Source organism: Bubalus bubalis, chromosome 16 (genome assembly GCF_019923935.1).
Source record: "Bubalus bubalis isolate 160015118507 breed Murrah chromosome 16, NDDB_SH_1, whole genome shotgun sequence".
NCBI classification, from domain to species: Eukaryota; Metazoa; Chordata; class Mammalia; order Artiodactyla; family Bovidae; genus Bubalus; species Bubalus bubalis.
The window spans coordinates 14,396,507-14,423,373 of record NC_059172.1 but is presented as its reverse complement, the minus strand read 5'-3'; the positions used below and the strand labels follow the sequence as shown (position 1 = coordinate 14,423,373).

Sequence of the window (26,867 nt, the reverse complement as noted above, 5' to 3'; positions counted from 1 at the left end):
AGGAAACACACACAAAGACAGAGAGAGAAACACAAAAGAGTTTGCAGGAAAATAGGCATGTGGTGGGTGGGAAAAGTATGGCAGCGAATATAAACATAAAACAATCTGATTTCTAGACATACAACCTGATTTCTACTAGGAATCTACACTGAAAAACAGGTGGATAACGTAGAGTAAGTAAAATAACACAAGATTGTGAAGAATAGACAAAAGAAATGGGAATCTATATTGATTCGTGGGATGGGTTGCCGGGACTTAATTTCTTTTCCTTTTGTTGGTAAGGAATAGAACAATAAGAGTATGGAAAAGCAAATTTGAATAATATAGGATATGGCTAGGAAAGAGAGCACCGTAAGGCCTGAAGGTCAACTACAAAATTATGTCAATAATTGAGGTTTGAGTTAATAAGGACCTGTACTAAGCTCTGTTTTTTACCTAAAATATAGGCTGACATGACAGCATGCTTTTTTCCTCTATCTGGTGCACAGTCCTTAACTTGGTGAGACTCCCTTTACACTCACTAGGTCTCCTGATTCTTGACCCATCATTGACTGCTTCACATCTGTATATATTTGGGACTCTCTAAAAGATCAGACTATGCCAAAGCCTTTGACTGTGTGGATCACAATAAACTGTGGAAAATTCTTCAAGAGATGGGAATACCAGACCATCTGACCTGCCTCTTGAGAAACCTGTATGCAAGTCAGGAAGCAACAGTTAGAACTGGACATGGAATAACAGACTGGCTCCAAATCAGGAAAGGAGTACATCAGGGCTGTATATTGTCACCCTGCTTATTTAACTTATATGCAGAGTACATCATGAGAAGCGCTGGGCTGGAAGAAGCACAAGGTGGAATCAAGATTGCCGGGAGAAATATCAATAACCTCAGATATGCAGATGACACCACCCTTATGGCAGAAAGTGAAGAGGAACTCAAAAGCCTCTTGATGAAAGTGAAAGAGGAGACTGAAAAAGTTGGCTCAAAGGTCAACATTGAGAAAACTAAGATCCTGTCATCCGGTCCCATCACTTCATGGGAAATAGATGGGGAAACAGTGCAAACAGTGGCTGACTTCATTTTTCTGGGCTCCAAAATCACTGCAGATGGTGACTGCAGCCATGAAATTAAAAGACACTTACTCCTTGGAAGGAAAGTTATGACCAACCTGGATAGCATATTAAAAAGCAGAGACATTACCTTGTCAACAAATGTCCATCTAGTCAAGGCTATGGTTTTTTCAGTTGTCATGAGTGGATGTGAGATTTGGACTATAAAGGAAGCTGAGCACTGAAGAATTGATGCTTCTGAACTGTGGCATTGGAGAAGACTCTTGAGAGTCCCTTGGATTGCAAGGAGATCCAATCAGTCCATCCTAAAGGAGATCAGTCCTGGGTGTTCATTGGAAGAACTGATGTTGAAGCTGAAGCTCCAATACTTTTGCCACCTGATGCAAAGAGCTGACTCATTTGAAAAGACCCTGATGCTGGGAAAGATTGAGGGCAGGAAGAGAAGGGGACGACAGAGGATGAGATGGTTGGATGGCATCACCAACTTGATGGACATGAGTTTGGGTGAACTCCGGGAGTCGGTGATGGACAGGGAGGCCTGGCCTGCTTCGGTTCATGGGGTCGCAAAGAGTCGGACACGACTGATCAACTGAACTGAACTGAACTGAAAACATTAAAACAAGTCCTATACATTTGGTCCTGGCTCCTATTGAAGATCTCAGGGCCATCCCCTTCCAGTTTTCAGCATGACAAGAGTTTTATAAATTCACCCAAATGACCCAGAAAAACATGATAAGGAAAGTCTTTAATTGAGTCTGGTTATGAGATGTGAGCAAGGGGAGGAAACAGAGTAGACTCTTTCTGTGATTTCCAGGCAGTGTTGTTTAATCAGAATACAGATAGCAGGGATGGCCTCCTAATTGAACCTGGAACTGGTTTCATGTAACCTCAACACTGTTCACATTGCATAATGAGGAAACCTGGGTGATGACATGTCAGACACTGGAAGTGACTGTCATCTGTGATTTCTTTGTTTTCCCTTAATGACCACAAAAGAGGGAATTATATGACAAATGCAGGCATTTGAAAATAAGATTCTTATTTATTTACTCAAGGCAGTCCTCATTTTGTTCCCTGCCTGCTGTGTTAACCAGAGGTCATGCATTATTGAAAACAAGTCCCCTTTTTTTTTACACAGTTCTTTTATAACAGATTTGCTCTCAGTTACCATGGAACTTTGCAAAATGAGGACTCAGTTCCAGGATGCACAAGCTTCAGTTAACACAGTACCAAGCAAAGCCAGAACTCCCTATTATTCATTTGCCTACAATGAATTATTTCCAAAAATATATCATGGAAAAAACTCAGGAATATACAAGCAAGAAAGAACTGGATATCCTATGGTATCTTAATGGTGTAAGAAAGTAGAGAAGTCTATGCATGTCCTTATTCAAGCCATTAGTTAGCTACTTTCTTCATGATTTAGATAGTGAAAATTACTTTTTGGTTATCTCTCCCACAATCTTTATTCCCTAAAGAATGCACTGTAGAGAGAATAATCCAATTGAAAACCCACAATGGGACAGTCATATCCCGATACAGATATTATAGCTGTGGGGCGACACCTCTAATGCAAGCCACTTAGATTGTCTGTGCCCTTCTAACAAGTGAAGACGGGCTATCTATGCCTTCCTATGCCGCAGGAATACTGAAAGGATAACTTTATTCAAAAGTAAGTATGCTGCTGCGGCTTCTGCCAAGTCTCTTGAGTCCTGTCTGACCCTGTGCAACCCCATAGACGGCAGCCCACCAGGCTCCTCCGTCCCTGGGATTCTCCAGGCAAGAACACTGGAGTGGGTTACCATTTCCCTCTCCAATGCATGAACGTGAAAAGTGAAAGTGAAGTCGCTCAGTCGTGTCCGGCTCTTTGCGACTCCGTGGACTGCAGCCTACCAGGCTTCTCCGTCCATGGGATTTTCCAGGCAAGAGTACTGGAGTGGGGTGCCATCGCCTTCTCCGAAAAATAAGTATAACAAAGAGTAAAACCCACAAAATGAGGGTAATTATGATATGGTTGTAACCACACACTTCCCAGTTTTGTCTTTTAAGCTGTAGTTGCCACGTGAACAGAAACACAAGATGGATGGATATGTAGGCAAAAAAAAAAAAAAAAAAACACCAAAAAACAAAAATCTCCAAGATCAGCAGTACTATCCACAGGCAAAATTTGGCCCACTACTTGTTTTTGTCAATAGTTTTATTGGAACACTGCCACACCCATTCATATCTGAATTTCCTATGGCTGCTTTCCTATTAATGTGCCAAATTGTGTAGTTGTGCTAAACTATGGCTTGCAAAAAAAACCTGTACAGCTTCAAAACACTTACTCTCTGACCCTCCATAGAAAGTTTGTTAATCCTGCTCTAGAGCACATGGAGGAATTCCTTTTCTTACACATTTTCCTCCACCCCAAAACTAACAGGATGATCTATGAGGGCATAAAAGAAAAAAATATTAAACTTTCTATTTATCATTCACTGTCACGTAAGAAAGAAGAAAGAGATTAAGTTCCACTAATTTGGCAATAGTACCATGTGTCATGTAACTTTTGTGAGGAATCCTGAGCAGGAGAGGGAGTTCCACAACTCGGAGGAGGTTTCTATAGTGTCATTCTGTGTCCCTGTGGTTTTAGTACATCGTGATGGACTGCTATCTCCATGCGTCTAGCTAAGTGACTTTGGGAATTATTTTATTTAGTTTTAACTAAACTAACACAAATTGGAGAAAGGAGCTTAAAGAAATTCTTCTATAGACAACACAGAATGAATATTCTGGTCATAAGGCAAGCAGAAGCACAGAACGAATAAAAATGGCAGAGCTAACATTTTTACCTCCTGCTAGGAGAAGGCAATGGCAACCCACTCCAGTACTCTTGCCTGGAAAATCCCATGGACGGAGGAGACTGGTAGGCTGCAGTCCATGGGGTCGCTAGGAGTCAGACACGACTGAGCGACTTCACTTTCACTTTTCGCTTTCATGCATTGGAGAAGGAAATGGCAACCTACTACAGTGTCCTTGCCTGGAGAATCCCAGGGACCGGGGAGCCTGGTGGGCTGCCGTCTATGGGGTCACACAGAGTCGGACTCGACTGAAGCGACTTAGCAGCAGCAGCAGCAGCAGGAGCTCTCTGGAGCCATACAATGGTTATATTTCAAAGAAATATTTGTTCTGTTTAGTCTTGAATATGCATGTGTGCATGTGGGCCTATGTGAAGAGTAGGAGGAGGAACAATCACTCTCTCCAGAAACCCTGTCCCATCACTCTCTTGTCCTAGCTGTATACTCTTTTCTGAACTCACTAGGTACCTACCCACATCTCTGATTGATACCTGGCTTCTTTAGCATTTTTTTCTCCCCCTGCCCTTTTTAAACCAGCAATATTAAGATGCATTGCCCTACAAAATCAATGCCTCATTAATACCAGGAATTGAAGATTATATTTCTGCATCCCCCTTTGGATCCTGGGAGAATGACCTAAAGACAGTCTGCAAGAGACAGACTTTGCAGTTACCACCTCCTCACCTTCCTTTCTTCTTTTCTGCTAAAACATTCTCTCTCTCAACACTGATTAGATGTGTGTGTGTGTGTGTGTTCAGTCATGTCCTACTCTTTTGCAATCCCAGGAACTATAGACTACCAGGCTCCTCTGTCCATGGAATTTTCCAGTCAAGAATACTGGAATGAGTTGTCATTTCCTTCTCCAGGGGATCTTCCCAACCCTGGGATTGAACCTGAGTCTCTTGCATCTCCTGCATTGAAGGCGAATTTTTTACCATTGAGCCACCTGGGAAGCCCATTGATTAGATAGGTAAGTTAGAACATGGGACTTCATGAACATGGGACCCAAATTAAGAATAATAGACTTTGAGAGTTTTAATTATAAAAAGAAATCCTAGGGAACAAAGTCCAAACTCCATTTCCTCATTCACTATATGGAAACCTTGTCAATAACAACTCTAAATTTCACTTCTCCCAACCTATAAAATGGATGCGATCTTATCAGCCTTGCCTTTCTCATTGTTATCAGCATAGCTTGAGATAGTTTATGAATTATGAAATAATTTAAAACTAGATGTATTACACAGTGTTAGGAGGCTGATTGTTTTTTCACTTTGTGTCCATACAAACAAAACAAATCAGAAAGTTGGGAGGGAGAGAAAAAGTAAAAAGCATAGCCCATAGATTTCTATATGGCTGACTCTCTGTGTACTTTACATGCACAGTTTTATTTAATCCTCATAAAAACTGCATGAAATGGATACTCTAGAGCTTTGTCACTTACCCCAAATTGCACAATTAGTAACTGACTTTAGGTCTAAGTCCACTCCTTTTCATCACTGCAATGGACGAATCCACTTTCTACTAGCTGTGAAACTTTTGGATACCTGACTCACTTTTTTGGCTGCTCATTTTCCTCATTTATAAAGCGATGAAGACAAGGACCTACTAAGGTATACTATCTGTATTAGCATGTCTCATCCTAATAAAACCCCATTTCTTAAAAATGCTCATATTCATTCTGTCTTTGAGAAACTGAGACAGAATATTTATTTATCTATTTTATTTTAAACTTTTTACTGTATATTGGAGTAAGGCTTCCCTGACGGCTCAGACCATAAAGAATCTACCTGCAATGCAGGAGGCCTGGGTGGGTTCAATCCCTGGTCAGAAAGATCCCCTGGAGAAGGGAATGACTATCCACTAGAGTATTCTTTCCTGGAGAATTCCATGCACAGAGGAGCCTGGCGGGCTACAGTCTATGGGGTCATAGAGTTGGAGGCAACTGAGCAACTAACAAACAAACAATCAATTAGCAATTTTGTGATAGTTTCAAGTGAACAGCAAAGGGACTCAGCCACACACATACATGTGTCCATTCTCCTCCAAACTCCCCTCACATCCAGGCTGCCACATAATACTGAAGAGAGTTCCCTGTGCTATACAGTAGGTTCTTATTTGTTATCCATTTTAAATGCATGTGTACACACCAATCCCAAACTTCCTAACAATCCCTCCTTCCCATCCTTCCCCACTGATAATCATGAGTTCATTCTCCAAGTCTGTGAGTCTGTTTCTGAGACAGAGTATTGAAGCGCTATATGCAAGGTTTAGATCCAGACTGTGATGAAGCCTGAATTTCAACCACCTGCTCCAGTTTCATTTTCCTCTCAGTCCATGGCCTGGCTATACATTTTGTGGCATTAACTAAGACAACCTAAAGGAAAGTGCCTAGTAAATTCTCTGGCACAGTTACACAGTATATAGAATGTTTTTGTCTTTCTAAGTAAACTCCTCCTTTCTCTTGGAATATGATCAGCACAATGATTATGTGTTCCATTTAGAAGAGTGAAAATTAGGACGGAAGAGAAACATCAGTCTGGGGTAACTACATCAAGGAAAAACCATCCCTGGGGTATGAATGTGGACTGTGATATGTCGCCTGCAGACTTTCAACTGGCAGCTAAAGCTTTCTTCTTATAAGCATGCGCCACTTCAGTAAACTTCACTCTCAATTCTTTTGTTTTTGAAGAAAAACATTTCCAGCTAATAACACAATTACACTTAAGTATCAGAGCTCATTTTAGTATTATTGCATTTGTTAAATCTAACTGAGTCCAAATTACTTCCTCATTGCTAATAAGAGAAAGGGGGGAGGAAGGTGGAGAGGGGGAGGGGACCGAGAGGGGAAGAGATGGTTGTGAAGGTTAAAGGAAAAGAAAGACATAAACACAGAGGGGCAGAGAGAAACTCTGCTATCAATGCTACATATAGCCTCAAGTCCAATAAATGTCAGTTAAATTCGCGGCCCATGGTTTCTATGGAAACCCTCTTAAGTTAAGAGTGGAACACAGACATTTTTTGGACTGCGATTCATAAGCTGTTTATTTAATTATGATGAAACATGAAACTGTAAGACACAATATCATTATCATCCTCACAGTATTTAGAATTCAATGAATAAGTATGGCTAAATAAAAAAGTTGTGTTTTTTTTTTTTAATCATTAGCTTCACATGAGTTGCATGCAAATTAAATGCACCTTGTTTTTCTAGGACTTCACACGTTATTTCCTGCAGGCGAACCCCAAATTAGCCAAATGACATTCGTTAAGAGGGAGTTCTTTGGAGGCTTCATGCCAATTACCCCCTCCCCCATATCCAGCAAACAAAACCAAGGTCACAGCATATTTTCAATTAAAGTCAGGATGGCACCAAAGTGCAGCACAGCTGGAAGAGCAAGCACATTATTACCCCATAGATCATTTGTGAGCAATGAATAGGTCTCTGGTGTTTTTCTGTTTTACAGGCATTTGAATATAAAAATAAAGAAAATAGCTTCAGATTAGTTTCTGCTTTCCAAAATAAACAACCACTTTGAGGGCATTATTCCTGGTGGTCTGGCAAAGAATGACTGGAAGCCATGACTTTTCTGTCTCTGATGGTTGAAAGAGGTTTGCTGAGACTTTAATTTGGCAGCAGGGAACCATATGAGTGATGGACTCATTCATATCTTTGTTCCTTCAGTAAACAAGTACCTGATGTCTACCTACTATGTGTCAGGCCCTGTGGCTGGAACAAGGGAGGCAAGAAGATTAAACTCAAGCTTCATTATGGATTTTATTGTATTTATATTTATCAACAACATTAATTTTGTTGATAAATATTTGTAGAGGGTCAACTATGGCTCATAGACATTAGACTAAGTAGATAAATAAACCCAGGATCCTGCTTTATAGGAGATCACAGTATAATGAAGACAAAAATACACATGATCCTAAGTCTTAAAGCAAGGAGGCAGTATTTCTGCCTCCTGCCTCCTGATCTTCTTTCTCTATTAGGTAGAAATACCATCCACAGATGCCGTGGGGCAGTAGAAGGTAAATGTGTTTATGTGAATGGCACCACTGGGTGGTGGAGGGTGGAGAGGGGAGGGGGAGCTTCAGGAATATTTCCAGAAGAGAACCACATTTCCAGCTCTGTCTATGCGCAGTGGCCCTGAGATCATCTTTAGCCCATAAAATATAACTGAAGGGAGAGGTGGTCACAAGAGAAAGGAATCCCAAGGAGAGCCATCTCTGGCATCAAGCTGGGACCATGAAGGCCATTTCTAAAGTGACAAAGAGAAATTTGCAAATATGAACCAGTGACTCTGTCTCTTCCACTCTCTTGAAGCCTGTTGTTTTTTTCTTTTTTTTTTTTTTTTTGCAATTCAGTAGTGGTTTGCAGTAGCTAGGCTTCCCACAAGTTGCTCGTGCTGCAGCAAAGCCAGTCTTTGGCTGTTATTGGATTTGACAGTGTATAATGAGCCACTTCACATCAGCTGCTGCTGTAGCGTTCAGCATATTGTGGCAAAGATTTAGCATGAATCATCACCCACCTAGCTCTTCATTGTGGTCTCCGTGCTGTAAACAGGCAGTATGTTTGCCAATCTAAGAAGGGGAAAAAGCATCCATTAGAATAATTCAGCACATTTCTCGATCTGCTGTTCCCCCCATCACCACAGACAACACTGGTGACAATATTTATTAAATTGCCACTGTATTTTTACTTTCTTCTGGGCAAAAAGCCAAGGCCGCTATTTTAACCACTGGCCATTTTGAACAATGCATTGTTTAATGCCAATAAAAAAACACATTTAGAGTTGGAAGATCTGTTGTCTATACTTGGTTCTGACTTATTAGATGTATAACCTGAAGCAAGTCACATTTTCTCTCTGATCCTCCATCCTGTTCAGAACCACCTCTTCAGATCAACTGAGATCATGTCTTTTGAAGATGGATAGGAAATAGTTAAAGAGATACTCTGAAATATTAAATCAAATGGGCTGTTAAGAGTTTGACATAGGCAACTGCTGCAAACCCTAACTGGGATATTTTCTACATCCCCAAGCAAGAGAGATACTAACATTTCTTCCTCCTGTGCATCCCTCATCTACCACTATTCCCTTCCCAACACTCCTGTGACAATGGTAAATCAAAAATTAGAATCAAAGATAGAGGGTCACACAATACTTGGAGCAAAGAAATACAAAGGAATAGAGCTGGCATTTCGCAAAGTATAGTGAAGTAAATTAAATGATTTCTAATGCCAACAAATTACAAATCTTTCTAGCCCAAACTTCACCATACAGTTGGTACAAACCGGAAACAACTAGAAAATGCAGATGGAAGAAATCCATGAAATTAGCAATCAAGATCAAGGGACTGACACGAATATTGAAATCACCACGAATTATATCAGGAGGAGGGCTGAAGAGAGCATCAGGGAGGCAGATGTTAAAATCATCAAGGAATAAAGAGGAGGGAAGACTGGGTTTGTGGTTGATTCCAACAAGGAGGCATTAGCAGCTGTTTGGTCTGATGGTGTAAGCTTCAAAGCTGCGCATTTTGCTATGTTTGAGAGTTTTGTTTGGAACAGATAATGTAAGTAAAAGAGCTTCTCAAACTTCTCAAATAGTATTATTACTGTATAAGTAAAATTGAATATGTTTAACATTTATTTCAGAGATGCTATGTGGATTTTATATCATTGGTTTTGAAAAACACGTAACTCAGACTTACAGGAAGTTTCCCTAAATCCCATGGTTTCAGGAACCATTAACAATACTTCAGTAAGAAATATGAAATTTGAGTTAGAAGGTAACATGCCTGGTATTTATAACAATGTGAGGGTAAGGCAGTGGGTTAGGAGTGAGTATGTGTAGAGAGGGCAACAAAGAGTTGGGAGTCAAAGCTGTGTTTATTACTAAATCCAGTGGCTGATTGTTAGTTTTCAGCTAGGTGAAAATTAGCAACATTTGACATAAGTGACTTTTCTGTCCTTCCTGAAACACTCTCTGCACTTGACTTCTAGGGAACTGCTCTCTCTCTCCCCTACCTCTCTGTTTACTCTGCTCAAATTCCATCGCTAGATCTGGGGCTTCTAAATGTTGGAGTGTACCAGGGCTCTGTTAGTGAGCCTCTCCTTTGTCTAAATGATTCTCTAAGTGAATCCTACAGTGAGTTTAGAAATCATCTACAAACTGAACACTGCCAAACATTTATCTCCAGCTGGCAATGTAGACTTGTAGTATATGTCTATAACTGCTAATGCAAGACTTCCACTTGAAGGTACCAAAAGTCAACCTGTCAAAAAATAAAACTCTTGATTCCAATTCAACCCCTATCCCTAACAAAGACTTTTCTAACAGCAACTCCATTCACTCATGCCTTCCAAAAAAAAAAAAAAAAATTAACCTCTTACCGAGTGCCAAACAATGGTTCCAGGGACAATCCTTGTAAGAGCTCAGGACAAAGTCCCCTTGATACTTTATTTTTTGGTCTCATCCCCAATTTTGCATCCTATTATTTCTATATCTTATTACCTTTACAGCCTATTGCCTATACAATGGAAATTCTGGTTATCAAGAGTCTTGGCACTTCTCACATCCACTGCTACATATTAGTCCATTATAATTGGATGATTTCAACAACCTATTTCAATATTTGGTATCTTTGCTTCTGTTCTTGCCCCTCTTGAGTCTTTTCTCCACATTGTAGAGGGATCCTATCAAAATGAAAGTCAGATCACATTTGATCTTCTGCTTAGTGCTCAATGGCTTCTGATGTCACTCAATATACAGGGCTTCCAGTGGCCTAGGGGGCCATTTAGAGTTTTCTTCTGCATCTCTCCTTCTTTAATCCTATCTTGCTACCACTATCACCCTACTCATTTCACTCTGGACACACAGCTTCCTTGTTTTGCTATTGTCGTTGTTGTTAGGTCGTGCCTCATGCTTTGTGATCCCCATGGGCTGTAGCCCACTCCCTGGCTATTCTGTCCATGGGATTTCCCAGGCAAGAATACTGGAGTGGGTTGCCATGCCCTCCTCCAGGGGATCTTTCCGACCCAGGGATCGAACCTACATCTCTTATGTCACCTGCATTGGCAGACAGCTTCTTTATCATTAGTGCTACCTCTAAACACTTGGAGAGTGGCTAAAAATTTACCCACTTTTATGAAATGATGATCTGGTGTTGAATGTGGTGCACATCCCTAAATATGTGATCATGCCTGAACATGGAAAATATAAATCAAGATGGTAAACCATTGACTTTTTACATATCACCATGGAAACGAGATTGGAAATAAGAAAGATGGTTATGAGAATGGTAACTTTTGTTTCTATTATTCATCACAGATTAGAACATCTTCTCACATACATTATCATATCAGACCTTCATAATTATGGAAAGTACGCAGAAGTGATTATACTTTGTTTTTCATTTTTCAGATGAGATGTTAACATTTAAGGAAGTTAAATAATCTTATCAAGTTTAAAAAGCTAACATATAATAGCTATTGATATAGGAAGTTAAATCTTTGGAGCCCTAGACTAGTGCTCTGCCCAATATATGTTTTTAACATGACTATATTAAGGGAGGGAAGAAGCTACTTATGCTGTGAGTTCTTCCAACATTCTCAAAATTCATAGGAAACTGCTTTTTTTGTTCTTTGAACAGATTTCACTATTACTTCCATATGAGGAAAATGAAAAGAACATTTATTGAGCAATTATCAGCTTTCGTGTTAGTCATCCACATTGCACTTACTTGTCTTTCTGCATCATTAGACTATGTGTCCTAATGTGACAGGCACTATATCCCATTTTATGTGCATGCACAGCCCAGTTACAGCCACATAGTGTGCATTCAGTAAGCATTTCCTAAATAAGTGGATGAAACAGCTTAGTTGGTTATATACAGAAAAAAACAGTGGTGAAAGTACATCCTGAATCTAAATCACTTAATTAATCAGTACAATTAGAGCAAACCTCAAAAAGTTGCTATTTCGTAATCAAAACCTGTTGACATCAACAATTTCATATAGTCCAAGCTAATATTGATAGTTCCCAAAGATGAACAATGATTTTGGAAATACTCAGTTTCCCAATCAAATTTCTGAAATGTATGGAAATCCTCTTCAGTTTACTTCTCATTGTAAAAACGTTTATGTACCAAAAAAGAGCCAATACTTTGATTTTGGTGGAAAGTCTTCTAGCTTAAAACATTCAATTTGTGAATGGGTAATTAAAATAAAACCAGAATAAGCACATTCAGTACTGAGATATAAAGAGGTCATGTCTACTGATTATCTGTATCAGGTCCACAAACATAGAGCAGAAAAGTCAACCACTTGCTCTGCCATAACCCTAAATCCAATGGTACAGACATTGGTACATCAAGGTATTCATGCTATTTTCTCTTAACATCACTGCTCAAATACTATGACTTCTCATAGTTCTATTGTGACGTCCTCCTTTGTTATTTGACTTTCCCATGGAGAGAATTAACGATTTGCTCATCATTTTTTCCCCCACAGTATTCTCTTCATTATACCATCTGTAAGCATGGGAAAATCAAGACCATCTTCTATTAACTAGTACATGGCCACTACAAAACACTGTTCTGGGCACGCACAGGAAATAACTCTTACTTAGAATGAAGCACCTAAAGGATATACATGGATGTGAATCTATATCCTACATAAAAGTTTTTTTGGCTCCTAGTGGTATCCTCGTTTCACTTTGGAGATCAAGATGTGTGGGAGTAAGAGATGGTACATACTAAAGTGTCCTTGATTTTCAAATCACAGCCTTCTGCTCTGACTGATCTAAATTCCTGGTCGGAAAGGACACAGGATACTTGTGGTCTGCATAAATGTGGCATTTATCTTCATGAGTGCAGTAATCAAGAATGGACCAGGATTGGTACAGTCATGAGTGACTTATCCCATTTCCCCTCACAAATGAGGATAAATGACACAAAACATCAGCACCCATGCATTCTATATATTTTCCCACATTTATGTCTACAGATGCAAACATAGAGAAGGTCTTTTCAAAGCCTGATTTTTTAAAAATTTTATTTTCAAATATGCAGCTAACAAGAACAATGGAGAACTTGTGGGAAAGTCATAAAGGATGAAAAATGCTGAAATCACTTTTATAAATTATGCCGCTGGAGAGGACACCTCAAGAGATCCTATCTCTGGAAACTCTAAAATGACTATAAGCCTCAAAATAGGATTTCCATGGGTCTCTGGATGCTGTCATTAAGATAATACTATGAGAAAGTCACAAAGGCCCCCCAAGGATACTTAACTAGAGCACTCACCAACCTGTAGGAAATTCACAAAGATGGTGGTTTCAACAGAGTGACTTCCAAGACCTCCTATGTGTATAACAGACAGTGCTACTGGTTTACTTTATTCTCATAGGACATTCATTATCATCAGAAGATATGCATTTCTTAATTTCTGAATTGGACTAGGATATCCTCATTGAGCTTTTTAGTTGCCAGTAAGATGGATAGGGTACAGAAGGCCGAATAATGGCATCATCCAGGATCTTCTCTGTGCCTAACCCATAGCCAGATAATGTGGGGACTCAGTGTGAGCCCTGCCCTGTAGGGTATGGGGTTTTGTACATAACCCTGCTGTAGCACCATTGAGAGCATACTGGATCATTTTAAGTTCTTGCATTCAAATGTAAGCATGTACTAAAGGAAACTTAAACCTAATCAGGATCTCTCCCTGTTAGGAAAAATCTACTTCCCTAGAGTTAGTTCACTAGAAAATTATTATTCCCAGCTAATCAGAAGGTCAAGTCTCTTCTCTTCCAAAGCAGTTGGAAATTGCAGTTTTACCTCTGGTTGCCCATATCTAACTTATTTCCAATGTTGTTAGTCTTTAGGATCATTTAATGGTAGGTGATGGACCTCCACCAATAGGCAGAACAGATCCCAACCATCTTCTCCAGTCTAATTCTCATACTTGGCCTGATGACATCATTTTTTCAAATTCATCTTTGATCCTATGCTCCAGTAGATTACACTCTATTCTCGAATTACTTTGGGAAATGTTACCAATTTTATCCCAAGTCCATTCCTCCATATTTATTTGCAACCTCTTACAGGGACTCTTGTCTTTGTTATTATAAAATATTCAAGAGCTGAGGCCCTCAGTGACTAAAGGTCTGGCTTGTTCTTTACATTTCTAGATACCCCAAATTACCAACTTAATCCCCTCCAGCACTGATAGGTTTTCTGTTAGGTATCTCATTCAACATGAATTGAATGCTTCCTAAATACCAAGGATGATTCTAGACATTTAGGATTCTGCAGTGAGTCAGAAAGTGACAAAAGTCTTGCTTCATAGAGCTTGCTTCTGAGGGTTTAGACCGATAATATAAACAAACCAGAAAAGATCAGATAAAGATGAGTATTGAGATGAAAATTTAAGAGTGATGAGTCAAGGGATGACTGATAGGAAATATTACATGGATATGGTCTAGGAAGACCCCCTCTGAAAAAGAGACATTAAACTTTAAGAACGGCAAGAAAGAACTCAGACATAAATATATATATAGGAGAAAAATATTCCAGGCAAAGAGAATAGCTAACATAAATTCTCCAAGTTTGAGGAAGTGCTATAATCTAAATGTTTGTGTTCACCACTCACCCAAATTCATATGTTAAATCCTAATAACCAAAATGATGATATTAGGACATGGCACCTTTGGAAGGTGATTAGGTCATAAGGATGGGGCCTTCATGAATGGGATTAGTGCCCTTATAAAAGAGGCTCCAGAGAGACCCCTAGCCCTTTCCTCATTTGCGGATACAATGAGGAGTCTGCAACTAGGAAGAGGGCCTTTACCCGACCACACTGGCAAACCAAACCTGTCTCTGACTTCTGCTCTCCAGAAGTATGAGAAATAAGTTCTGATGCTTATAAGATATCCAATCTGTGGTATTTTGTTATAGCAGTCCAACATGCTTCCAACAAGAAGCATGTTGTACTTAAAACATAATAAGGGGAAATATAGGCTAGTCTAGTAGGAAGAAAGTGAGAAAGCAGAAGAGTAAGAGATGTGAATGAGGAGTATAATAGTTTCCTTTGGTTTCCTTAATTATCACAAAAATGATGTCATAAAACAACATAAATTGATTATTTCCCAGCAATTGAAGTCAGAAGTCTGAAATTAAGAAATCAGCAGGATTCTCCAAAAACTTTAAGGGAGAATTCTACTTTGCCTCTCCCAGCTCTGGTGGCTCCAGACATTCCTGGTCTATGACTACACAATTCCAACCACTGCCTCAGTCTTCACAGGGCCTGCTTGTCTTCTCCATGTGTCTCTTGTATGAGTGTCTCTTATAAAGACGCAGGTCATTGTATTTAGGCCCACCTGGATAATCCAGGATGACCTCATTGCAAGATACTCAATTACATATGCAAAGGTCATTTTTTTCAAATAAGGTCACATCTGCAGGTTCTGGATCTTAAGATGTGAGCACATCTTTTAGGGAGCCAATATCCAGTTCATTATAGAACATTAGCACTGGGAAAGAGTTCACCTGCAATGCAGGAGACCCCAGTTCTATTCCTGGGTTGGGAAGATTCCCTGGAGAAGGGATAGGCTACCCACTCCAGTATTCTTGCCTGGAGAATTCCATGGACAGAGGAGCCTGGTAATCTACAGTCTATGGGATCACAAAAGAGTAAGACACGACTGAACGACTAACACTTTCACTTGGTAAGCCTGGTAGGTCAGGAAAGCAATTTCTTTGTATACTATATGCAGTGTCAAGCTCTTGCAGAGTTCCACGATGGAAAATAATACAGCCTTATTTGATTTTTAAACTATCACACTTCTAGCACGAGAACAGACTGAAGTCACAAGTAGTAGGTCAGTAGCACATGTGAGAGATGGCTTGGTCTAGAGTGGCAGCAGAATAGAGAGAATTAGATACTTAAGGCTTTTTCCTGGAAGGTAATGTCAAGAATATTTGTCTAGGGATATGGGGATGACAGGAAAAGAAACCAAAAATTTGCCTTCTGCCACCTTCCAATGTAGCAGTCCAAACAGCAGCTGTTCTAATCTCCCCACCACCCTGCTCCACATGCTTGTGAGAGCATTTGTGTCAAGAGAGCACTTCCACTTCCCTAGCTATTCTTAGACCTTTGAAAATATTATCATCTTTCCTAGTCTGGCCCTTGTCCTAGTCCTTATGGCTGGTTGGGCCTCATCTCATTTTACTTCAAGTGGGTGTCCTACCCAGTGACCAGTCTTGCTTTATTTATTTATGTGTTTATTGATATAGGTATTTTATTTATTTATTTAGACCCATCTTGTGTCAAAACAAGACTGTTCCAGTTCTTTCCCATTCCAACTCAGTACCCAGGGCATCCAAGAAGAACCTCAGTGATTTGATTATAACCTGAAAATAGTATAACATTCAGCTTATGTCCAGGAATGTCAGAGATTCTGCATTTTCTTCCGGTTAAGCTGGCACTCTGGGTACAAGTCTAACAAAGTTTCAGAACCTAACTACAACAGTTACCACCTCTGTTGCCTGCATGTATTCCATACTTAACTTCTACAGAACTATAATTTCCAGATTATCTTTTTTACTTTGGGGACCTCTTCTGAATACACAAAGAGATTGACTTAATCAAAATAATACCCATTTTTATGGTAATGTCTTTTGAAAAAAGGATAATCTCAATCAAGTATGACATCTCCCTGGTTAGGTTGAAGTTCTGCTAGACTACTGAAATTTAAAGTATCTGAGTAGTTCAATGAAGACAGAGAAAGGAGGAGGCAATGTGCTGTGATTCATAAAGTGAAGTCCCTGGATAAAGGCCACATCTTCATATTGAGTGAGCCATTTGATAGAATGTATATAGAAGACTAGAATATTCTCTTGGATTCTGGGGGAGAAACAAAGCAAAATAAAATCCTTGTCCTTATTCTGTATATGTAGCTGTTCCAGTATAAGCTGGTGACCTTATAGAAGCTATTCCAGAGGATCTACATAATATTGTTTCTGGTAAGTGCCTCTCAAGCTTATTTCTAAATAAGTTCCATTTTTTTTTTCCAGAATGATTTTAACATCAAAAGCTACATGCATCTGAAACTAAGTGCTCAATTTATCGATTACAGTTTGTGAGATATTCTTTTGTCTCTTAAGAGCAAAGGAAAATTTAGGATTTGGTATTTCAAAACTAACAGTAGTTAGAAATAACCTTACCAGACCAAGCTTAAAACCTACCAAGAGAATATATCTCTGGCATGTGGTATCTGGCAGCAGTGAAAAGGAACTGCTGCTGTCTGGCTCTAAATTAGAACATTTGTGCATCTGAGAGATCTTTCCTGTGATCCATCAAAGTGGCAATTGTTTAGAAATACAGGTCACCAAGGACTTCCCTCATGGTCCAGGGGTTAAGAATGTGCCTTGCAGTGCAGGGCGTGTAGGTTCAATTCCTGGTAGGGGAACTAAGATCCCACATGAGGCAGAACAACTAAGCCCGTACACCACAACTAGAGAGCCCATGTGCCACAACTACTGAGCCTGCGTGTTAAAACTAGAGAGCCCTGTGTGCTGCAACAGAAGATTCCGTGTGCTGCAGCTGGGACCCAGTGCAGCACAGTACATAAAATACTTTCAAAAAAAAAGAAAAGAAAAAGTACAGGTCACCAATTTAATACCTATCAGCATGTGGGAAAATGTAGATTCAGTCCTATTATGTTGGGGCTATTTAAATGAGGGCTGCTGTTTTCATCATGAAACCTGTATCAATAATTGTGGGTTAAGAGAAGGAAAAGAGTACAAGAAAAAAAAAAAATCCTAGATGAATATTCATCTCTTTGCTCAGTTATTTACTCATTAACTAATTATTTTGTTACCTTTAAGTCACCTAAACCTTATTGAGTTTGAAATTATTAACTGGGAATTGGGCAGACAGTGGAGTTAGGGTGGATCTTAATTATGCTACACTGCAAGAGAGTGAAGTCCATACCTCCACATAAAGGAAAAAATCCCCTTAAAGATAGAAATTGGTCATTGATTTTTTTTTCTTCTTCTTCTTCACACTCAAGAGTCAAATCCCCTTCCCATTGTTATTGTTTAGAGAATCCTGATCAGGACAGAAGTCTCAGATGTCAGAGAAAATGTTCAAATTGGAGTTAGAGAAGCCATTCCCAGGTTAATGAGCGCAGAGCAGCAGGCATTTAGGAGAGTTTATTTGGAGAAAAGAAACGTCTGCAGAAATCAAGTGATTAAGATGTGATACTCAAATCGAACTCTGAGCGATCTCATTAGCGGAGACTAAGAATAGTCAACAAATGTAATAAGAACCCTGATACAAGGTCACAAACATCCCAGTACAGGCCAGCTGTGTGGGACCCACTGAGGAGGAAGATAGGGAACCTGACTGGATCAGATCACGAAGTCTTCCCTAGATGACATGAGTTTTTTCCCAAGTCCTAAGAGAGGAAGAACCAGAAAGTTTTATACAAATTTTCATTACATTTTATTCATAGTTCTCCAGATGTGCTTATCTATATTAAATTAGGCTTCCTTGGTGGCTCAGACAGTAAAGAATCTGCCTGCAATGCGGGAGACCCCAGTGATTCCTGGGTCAGGAAGATTCTCTGGAGAAGGGACTGGCTACCCACTCCGGTATTCTGCCTGGGAAATCCCATGGACAGAGGAGCCTGCAGGCTACAGTCCATGGGGTCACAAAGTGTTGGACAGGACTGAGCAACTAACACTTTCACTTCACCTTTTCATATTAAAATGCATTCCACAATTTATTTATTGTTCCACAACATGTGTGCTAAGTTGCTTTGGTCGTGTCTGACTTTTTGTGAGTCTGTGGCTGTAGCCCGCCAGGCTCCTCCGTCTATGGAGATCCTCCAGGCAAGAATACTGGAATGGGTTGCCATGCCCTCCTCCAGGGGGATCTTGCCAACCCAGGGATTGATCCCAGGTCTCCTGCATTGCAGATAGATTCTTTACCATCTGAGCTACCAGGGAAGTCCCATTCCACAATGTAGGTTCTATCATTCTCAACTACTTTGAATAACTGCTGTACAAATGTCACTTTCTCACAGATGTTCTTTCACACACGTTCCTCAAAGGACCCCCTACTCATCTGCACGTAGCTACTCATATTCTTGCTCTAAAATTACATTTTTTAAATCTATTTTTTCTCTTAAAAAAATAGTTTGGCTATGCTGGGTCTTTATCGTGGCATGTGTGGGCTTCTCCAGTTGTAACACGAAGATTTAGTTGCACCACAGCATGTGGGAACTTAGTTCCCCAGTTAGCGACTGAACCTTTGTCTCCTGCATTTGAAGGAAGAGCCTTAACCACTGGACTACCAGGGAAGCCCCACTTTCTGCCTTTTTAAAGCTATTCAGAAGAATATGTTTCATGAGTATCTGTGTGTGTTAGTCACTCAGTCGTGTCTGACTCTTTGCGACCCCACGGACTGTAGCCCACCAGGCTTCTCTGTCCATGGGATTCCCCAGGCAAGAATACTGGAGTGGATTGTCCTTCCCTTCTCTAGAAGATTTTCCTGACCCAAGGATCAAATCCTGGTCTCCTGCATTGCATTCAGATTCTTTACCATTTGTGCTATAGGGAAGACCCTTGTGCGTATAGGGACATTACATAGCTTTTCCACTACCTTATTTCCTGAGCCTAGAATAATGTTTGGACAGGATAAGTCATTCAAATGACTATTAAATTTAAAAAAAAAAAAAGAATGTTTTTTTATGCCTTTGTAAAATCACTACCTAAACTACACCTTTATGTCTTACTATATAAATGAAAGAATATTGAAATGGAGGTTTCAGCCAAGGAACCAAGATACAGTAGATGATACATTCTAAGGAGACAATGGAGACTTACAATGGAGACAGTTATAAGCGCCCACATAGCTCATAACCTCTTACACAGAGCAGATATATCAATGGGCCAGAGAAAGCTCATAAAGAAGATTTCTTTGGAGAGAGCTATCCTATGCATCCCAGTCCTAAGGGTGGGTAGTATTACATCCTGTTGTTTTTGTTCAGTCGCTAAATCATGTCTGACTCTTTGTGACCCCATGGACTTCAGCATGTCAGGGTTCCCTGTCTTTCGCCATCTCCATCTCCTACAGTTTGCTCCAATTCATGTCCATTGATTCAGTGATGCCATCCAATCACCTCAATCTGCTGTCACGCTCTTCTCCATCTGCCTTCAATCTTTCCCAGCATCAGGGTCTCTTCCAATGAGTCAGTTCTTTGCATTAGGTGGCCAAAGTATTGGAGCTTCAGCATCAGTCTTTCCAATGAATATTAAGGACTGATTTCTTTTAGAATTGACTGGTTTGATCTCCTTGCAGTCTAAAGGACTCTCAAGAGTTTTGTCCAGCACCATAATTCGAAAGCATCAGTTCTTCAGTGTTCAGCCTTCTTTATGGTCCAACTCTCACATCAATACGTGACAACTGGAAAACCATAGCTTTGACTATGTGGCTCTTTATGGGCAAAGTGATGCCTTTGCTTTTTAATACATGGTCTAGGTTTGTCATAGCTTTCTTTCCAAGAAGCAAGCATCTTCTAATTTCATGGCCACAATCACCATCTGCATTGATTATGGAGCCAAAGAAAATAAAATCTGTCACTGCTTCTACTCTTTCCCCTTCTCTTTGCCATGAAGTGATGGGACCAGATGCCATGATCTTAGTTTTTTTGAAAGCTGACTTTTAGGCCAGCTTTTTCACTGTCCTCTTTCACTCTCATCAAGAGGCTCTTTAGTTCCTCTTCACTTTCTGGCATTAGAGTGATATCATCCACACATCTGAGGTTGCTGATATTTCTCCTGGCAATCTTGATTCCAGCTTGTGAGTCATTCAGCCTGGCATTTCACATTATGTATTCTGCATATAAGTTAAATAAACAGGGTGCCAATATATACTCTTGGCATCATCCTTTCCCAATTTTGAATCAGTTCCATTTAAGGTTCTAACTGTGGCTTCTTGACCTGCATACAGGTTTCTCGATACACAGGTAAGGTGGCCTGGTATTCCCATCTCTTTAAGAATTTTTCAGTTTGTTTGGATCCACACAATCAAAGGCTTTCTCATAGTCAATGAAGCACGAGTAGATGTTTTTTCTGGAATGTTTTTCCCTTGCTTTCTATGTGATCCAGCACAATTGTGTTGGCAATTTAATCTCTTAGAAATTAAGTTTAATTTCTAAACCAAGCTTGCTCTCAGTACACATACTGCTGAAGCCTAGCTTTAAGGTCTTGCATCCCAACCCTCCATCTAGTAAAGAGAGGGTTTAAGAAGATTATTAGAGGAAACTTTTTGAGTAACTTGTCAGTGGGCCATGACTTACTGTCATCAACATGAAAGAGAAGATTGTAGAAGAATCCTGTCCCTCATCTCAAGATTAAAGATAGGACTGTGATGGCAGAGTAGAGAGGATCCAAGGGGGTTCTGTCTAAATCCCTTGCAAAAAATCTCAAAGGCAAGAGACCAAATGTTGCTCACACATTTGAGGGAGTTGATGAGAGTCTTGGAGATATTTTAGATCCTATGCAAAAGGTTTGCTTGCAGGAAGTAAATAGCTTACCAGAAGGAATCTGCGAGTATTTCTGGATGCCCAGAGGCTGACAAAGGAGTCAGTGATGTTTCAGAGAACAGACTCGCACTCTCAGCAAGGCAAATTTGGGGGGAGTGAGAGTGGAGGGTGGGTCACCAAAGAACACATGCGCATGGAATGTCACCGTAAGAAAGTCAGTTTCAAATGTCTGGCAAACCCAAAGGCATCTTAACTCAAGACAGTACCAAGCAAGTAAAAGCTATTCTGGCCCCCTCTAACCTGATTTGCCTCACATGATCCAACAAGGAAGAGTGGGCAGAGTTGGCAGATGGAAGAGGAGGAGGAAAAGAGAACTAGGTGACAATAAAGAGAAGAAAACAGTCTTGTCTAGACCCTAGACTGTGATGTGAGGCTTCCTACTCAAAACCAGGCCTGTGCTAGAGAAGGCAGGAATCTCAATGTTAAAACAAGTTTACAGTTTTAAGCATCAATATAATTTGAATATTTCAATTACTTACCACAGGACCTTATAATTACATAAATATTTCCAGAAAGTTTTCATCTAGGGGCAGAAGCAAGTCTAGTTCCAATAGGACAAATTTTAATTGGGAGAGAAAAATGAAATCATCTTATGGTTCCATCTATAATTTGTATCTATTCAATATAATAGTTACTATAATTTTACTAATAACAACAACATGGGATTTAGAGTTTGAAATTCCAAGTATAAAGCTCTCAAATTTTAACCTTATTTCTCCCTGGCTATGCTTCACATTTTGCTAATGATTGGTAATGAAGACAATGGCAGCTAAATAAACCATTAACTTGGGAATAGGGCTTCCAAATTGATACACATAAATCATTTTTTAATCAGCAACAAGCAATTTCCAATGTTTAAATATTTCACAAGTATCTGGTATTTCTAAAAGAACTCATGAAAGGACAGTACATTCAGGAATTATTTGAAAATCAGAGGTAATACATCCTGTCATATATTCAAAATTGCTGAACAATGTAAAGAATCTGGAAGAAAGAGATAAAATAATTATGTGTGGAAGGGATGGGAAACATGATAAGACACAAAGATTAGGAAAATACAAAACAGTAAATATTTGGGGGGAAAAATAAGGTACTGAAGGGAATTTATTCCATTTCCATAGAGTACTACTAGTTAATCTCAATGAATCTTTCTGAGTTCTCGTGAGTTTTATACAATATTTGACCACAAAAATATATTATTTTACCAAATGCAGGATTCATATGGCTACTTTGGCCTGTTTAGTTGTTCACTTTTACTATGCGCCCCATATTTTCCCTTTCTTAACTGTTTTTATGGGAGTACTTGAAACAGCCATTCCATATAGTAAAGAGTAGTCAGCTGATCTGACTGGTTGAAAGGTTGAAAAACAGCCAATTTGCATGTTTATCCCAACTTAACATTTGTCAGATAAAGGCTGTTGGTCACCTTTAAAAGCTGGCAAGCTAAGAGAAGTGCAATTCAGGAGCATTATTAATTAATAAAGATAGATATTAATTACTTAAGTTATGAGGACAAACTTATCCCGATAAGAAGGCTTTTGTTTCAACACATATCAACCGATTTAACAATTATCACATATTAAATGCTCTGTTCTGAGCTATAGGAAAAATAGACGCAATTGAGACTGAGACATACACAAAGGTTTTGTCCTTTTCCTCATTACTGCAATCCTAGAAACCATTTCTGACAGGAAGAAAAGAAAGGGAAAGTAGATGCAGAAAAGGTAGTATTGTTTCCCAAACATTTTATCCCTTGAGACTAGAAAAATTCTACAAGGATTCTAGTTTGGCTAAGAGCACAGTACTTTAAATATTCATGAATGAGCACAAGTGAACAATGGATCATATTCATAGTTCCAATGATTTAACTTCTTACTCATCGTCATCATCTTTTTTATTGTCTGGAAAACTGGTTCCGGAAAAGAAAAAACAGAGAGACTGACCATTTGACCATTTTTATATCCCAGATGTCATTTCTAAGTCCCAGTTTTGTTGTCCGCTCCTCAGGGACTCAGTCTGTCTGACCTTCATTAGCTCATAAGCATCCTATTTGCAAACTCTCTTCACCTTTGCTTCCCTGTTGCCATTTTCCTTTGGTGGAAAGGTTAAAAGAAAATGAATTCTAATAGTTTGGGGTAGAAAGTTAGAGAAAGAGATATAGACGGAATTAATAAAGAAAATGCTGATATATGGCAAAACCAATACAATATTGTAAAGTTAAAAAATAAAATAAAATTTAAAAAAAAGGAAAATGCTTCTTGGACTTGCTTGGTGGTCCAGTGGTTAGGAATCTACCTTTCAATGCAGGGTTTGATCCCTGGTCTGGAAAGATCCCACATGCTGCAGAGCAACTACGCATGTGCGCCAAGCCACCAAGACCATGTGCCCTAGAGCGCATGCTCCACAACAAGAGAAGCCACCACAATGAGAAGCCCACACACCCCATCAAAGAGTAGCCCCAACTCACTGCAACTAGAGAAAGCCTGCATAGCAAGGAAGACCTAGCACAGCCAAAAATAAATCAGGAAAGAAATTTTTTTAAAGGAATTCTTACTCTAGGTCCAGGGTAAGAGGGACAACAAGGAATCGCCTGTTGATTACCTGGGATCTCTACTGCAGACTGAGACTTCCTTGCATCTCTTCTCTTGAATGAGTTAGGACATTGCTCTGTAATTATTCTTCTGCCCAAGTAGCAAAACCCCTCACCCCATTTGTAATGAGCTCCTTAAAGAAATCCACAAGGGTTTTGTCATCTTTGTAGCTACAAGTTCTTCAGCTTCTTCCCTTGGTTTCTCGTTGTGTCTATTAGGGTCAAGTACTAAAATAAATGCTATATGTAAGGTATGTCATTTACATCCACTTCAATGGGAAGGACATAGTGACATGATAAGGTTATTTAGGGGCTTCCCTGATGGCTCACATGGTAAAGAATCTGCCTGTAATGCAAGAGGCCTGGGTTCAATCCCTGGGTTGGAAAGGTCCCCTGCAGAAAAAAGAAAATGGCAACTCACTCCAGTATTCTTGTTTGGAGAACCCCATGGACAGAGGAGTCTGGCAGGCTACAGTCCATGGGGTTGCAAAGAGTCAGACACAACTGAGAAACCAACACACACACACACACCAGGTTATTTAGTCAAAGCTGGTGATCAGCAGAGCCAGGTTTCCAGAAGCCCAGGGTGTCCAAAATCAAAGATAAGGCACTTTAACTTATAGTTCTAAGCACCAAGTACTCACAAGGAAAGGATATGGTGGCCTTTACTGTGGTCATTTTCATGAAATAGGATTTAATTTAATTCCCAACTTACCCTTAGCCTTTCTGGCTAAGAGGTTCTCATTTGTCATCTCACCTCATCTGCAGGCTCCATTATCCCTCTAATCATGTCCACTACCTGTCTCTTTTGTCTTGTGTCTTCTATGGTCATTTTGTTAAAGGGCAGCAACAATATTGCACCATGTCTTGATCAGGCAGGCATCCTATTTGTCAAGGAGCCAAGCAAGAAAAGTCCTTAGAGTGGTCCCCTTAAGCCAGTGCTTGGCCTATTTCCCAGAAAGCCGGGTGCATCTTATCCATACCCAAACCACTGTACCACATACAGGTACATCTATATCCATGAAAAGTTTCAGAACTATTTTGAACCAAATTTGATAAAACAGCCTAGAGAGAAGGACAGCTTCACAGTATCTTGAAGGCTTGATTTTAATAAGGATTGGCTGTCTTTCAGAGGGTTTAGAACAAAGTGTGCTGCATTTCAAAAGGAGTTATCACCTCCTTTGATGTTCTCAATCTCTTCTTATTCATATTGAAGGTGAGAGTAAGGTAACATAAACTCTCTCTTAAAGAAATCACTGAGTAAAATATTTCCATTCTAAAGACATCTGGTGTCCAGGTATCAAGTGTACAGATTGAACTGTGGCTGATCCCAGTCCTCTGTTAGGATGTGAAATTTAAAGTAATTATACACATATTTTACTCTATATATGCATGAATATGTGTATATTCTGAAATTCAATACGTTGTTATGTAGGAACTGGACAGTACATTGTTTCTACAGTCAATATATCCTGTGAATAGATATTGATTATAATAGCATAATAGCAGTTATGGTTACTTGGTGGTAAGTACCACATAAAAGAAAATTCTAAAGCCAACTGTGGTAGGCACAGTTCTAAGATGACCTTGAGTCATACCGCTGTATACTCTCTCTATTCTTTTGAGTATGAGCGGCACTAGTAATCAGCTTCTAACCACTAGAATATGACAAAAGTGATGGGATAGTTACTATCTTGATTAGGGTACATTATACAGCAAAGCTGATGGAAGGTCACTGCCGTGATTGTGTGTGTGTGTGTATCAGTCACTCGGTTGTGTCTGACTCTTTGCAAGCCCATAGTCTGTGACCCGCCAGGCTGCCCTGTCCATGGAATTCTCCAGGAAAGAATACTGGAGTAAGTTTCCAGTCCCTTTTCCAGGGGAACTTTTCTATCCAGGAATGGAACCCAGGTCTCCTACGTTGCAGGCAGATTCTTTACCATCTGAGCCAGCAGGGAATTCCCTGATGCAGTGATTACATAATGTTAAAGAAGGCTGGGAGCCAAAGAATAGATACTTTTGAACCAACTTAAGCCAACCGATGCTAAGTTCAGTTCAGTCAGTCATGTCCAACTCTTTGCCACCACATGGACTGCAGCACAACAGGCCTCCCTGTCCATCACCAACTCTCTGGAGCTTGCTGAAACTCATGTCCATCAAGTCAGTGATGCCATCCAACAATCTCATCCTCTGTCATCCCCTTCTCCTGTCTTCAATCTTTCCCAGCATCAGGGTCTTTTCTCTAATGAATCAGTTCTTTGCATCAGGTGGCCAAAGTATTGGAGTTTCAGTTTTAGCATCAGTCCTTCCAATGAATATTCAGTTTGATTTCCTTAAGGATAGGCTTATTTGATCTCCTTGCAGTCCAAGGGACTCCCAAGAGTCTTCTCAAACACAAAAGTTCAAAAGCATCAATTCTTCAGTGCTCAGCCTTCTTTACAATCCATCTCTCACATCCTTACATGACTACTGGAAAAACCATAGCTTTGACTAGACTCACCTTTGTCAGCAAAATGTCTCTGCTTTTTGACATGATGTTCAGGTTTGTCATCGCTGTTCTTCCAAGGAGCAAGTGTCTTTTAATTCCATGGCTGAAATCACCATCTGTAGTGATTTTGGAGCCCAAGAAAATAAAGTGTTTCACTGTTTCCTTTGTTTTCCCATCTATTTGTCATGAAGTGATGGGACCAGATACCATGATCTTAGTTTTCTGAATGTTGAGTTTTAAGCCAGCTTTTTTACTCCTCT

At 39.8% G+C, this 26,867-nt stretch overlaps 1 protein-coding gene across 2 annotated transcripts in view; it reads right to left on the bottom strand.

Moving 5' to 3' along the window:
• Positions 1-26,867, bottom strand: part of LRRC4C (leucine rich repeat containing 4C) — a 195,887-nt gene that overhangs the window by 23,742 nt on the left and 145,278 nt on the right. The window contains exon 1 of one of the 2 annotated variants that reach the window (XM_044929246.2): positions 8,447-8,484. The exons of the other annotated variant lie outside the window; for it this stretch is intronic. The gene's annotated coding sequence lies outside the window, so the exon portion shown is untranslated. Of the gene's footprint in view, positions 1-8,446; positions 8,485-26,867 lie in introns of those variants that run through there. 2 annotated transcript variants of the gene reach the window in all.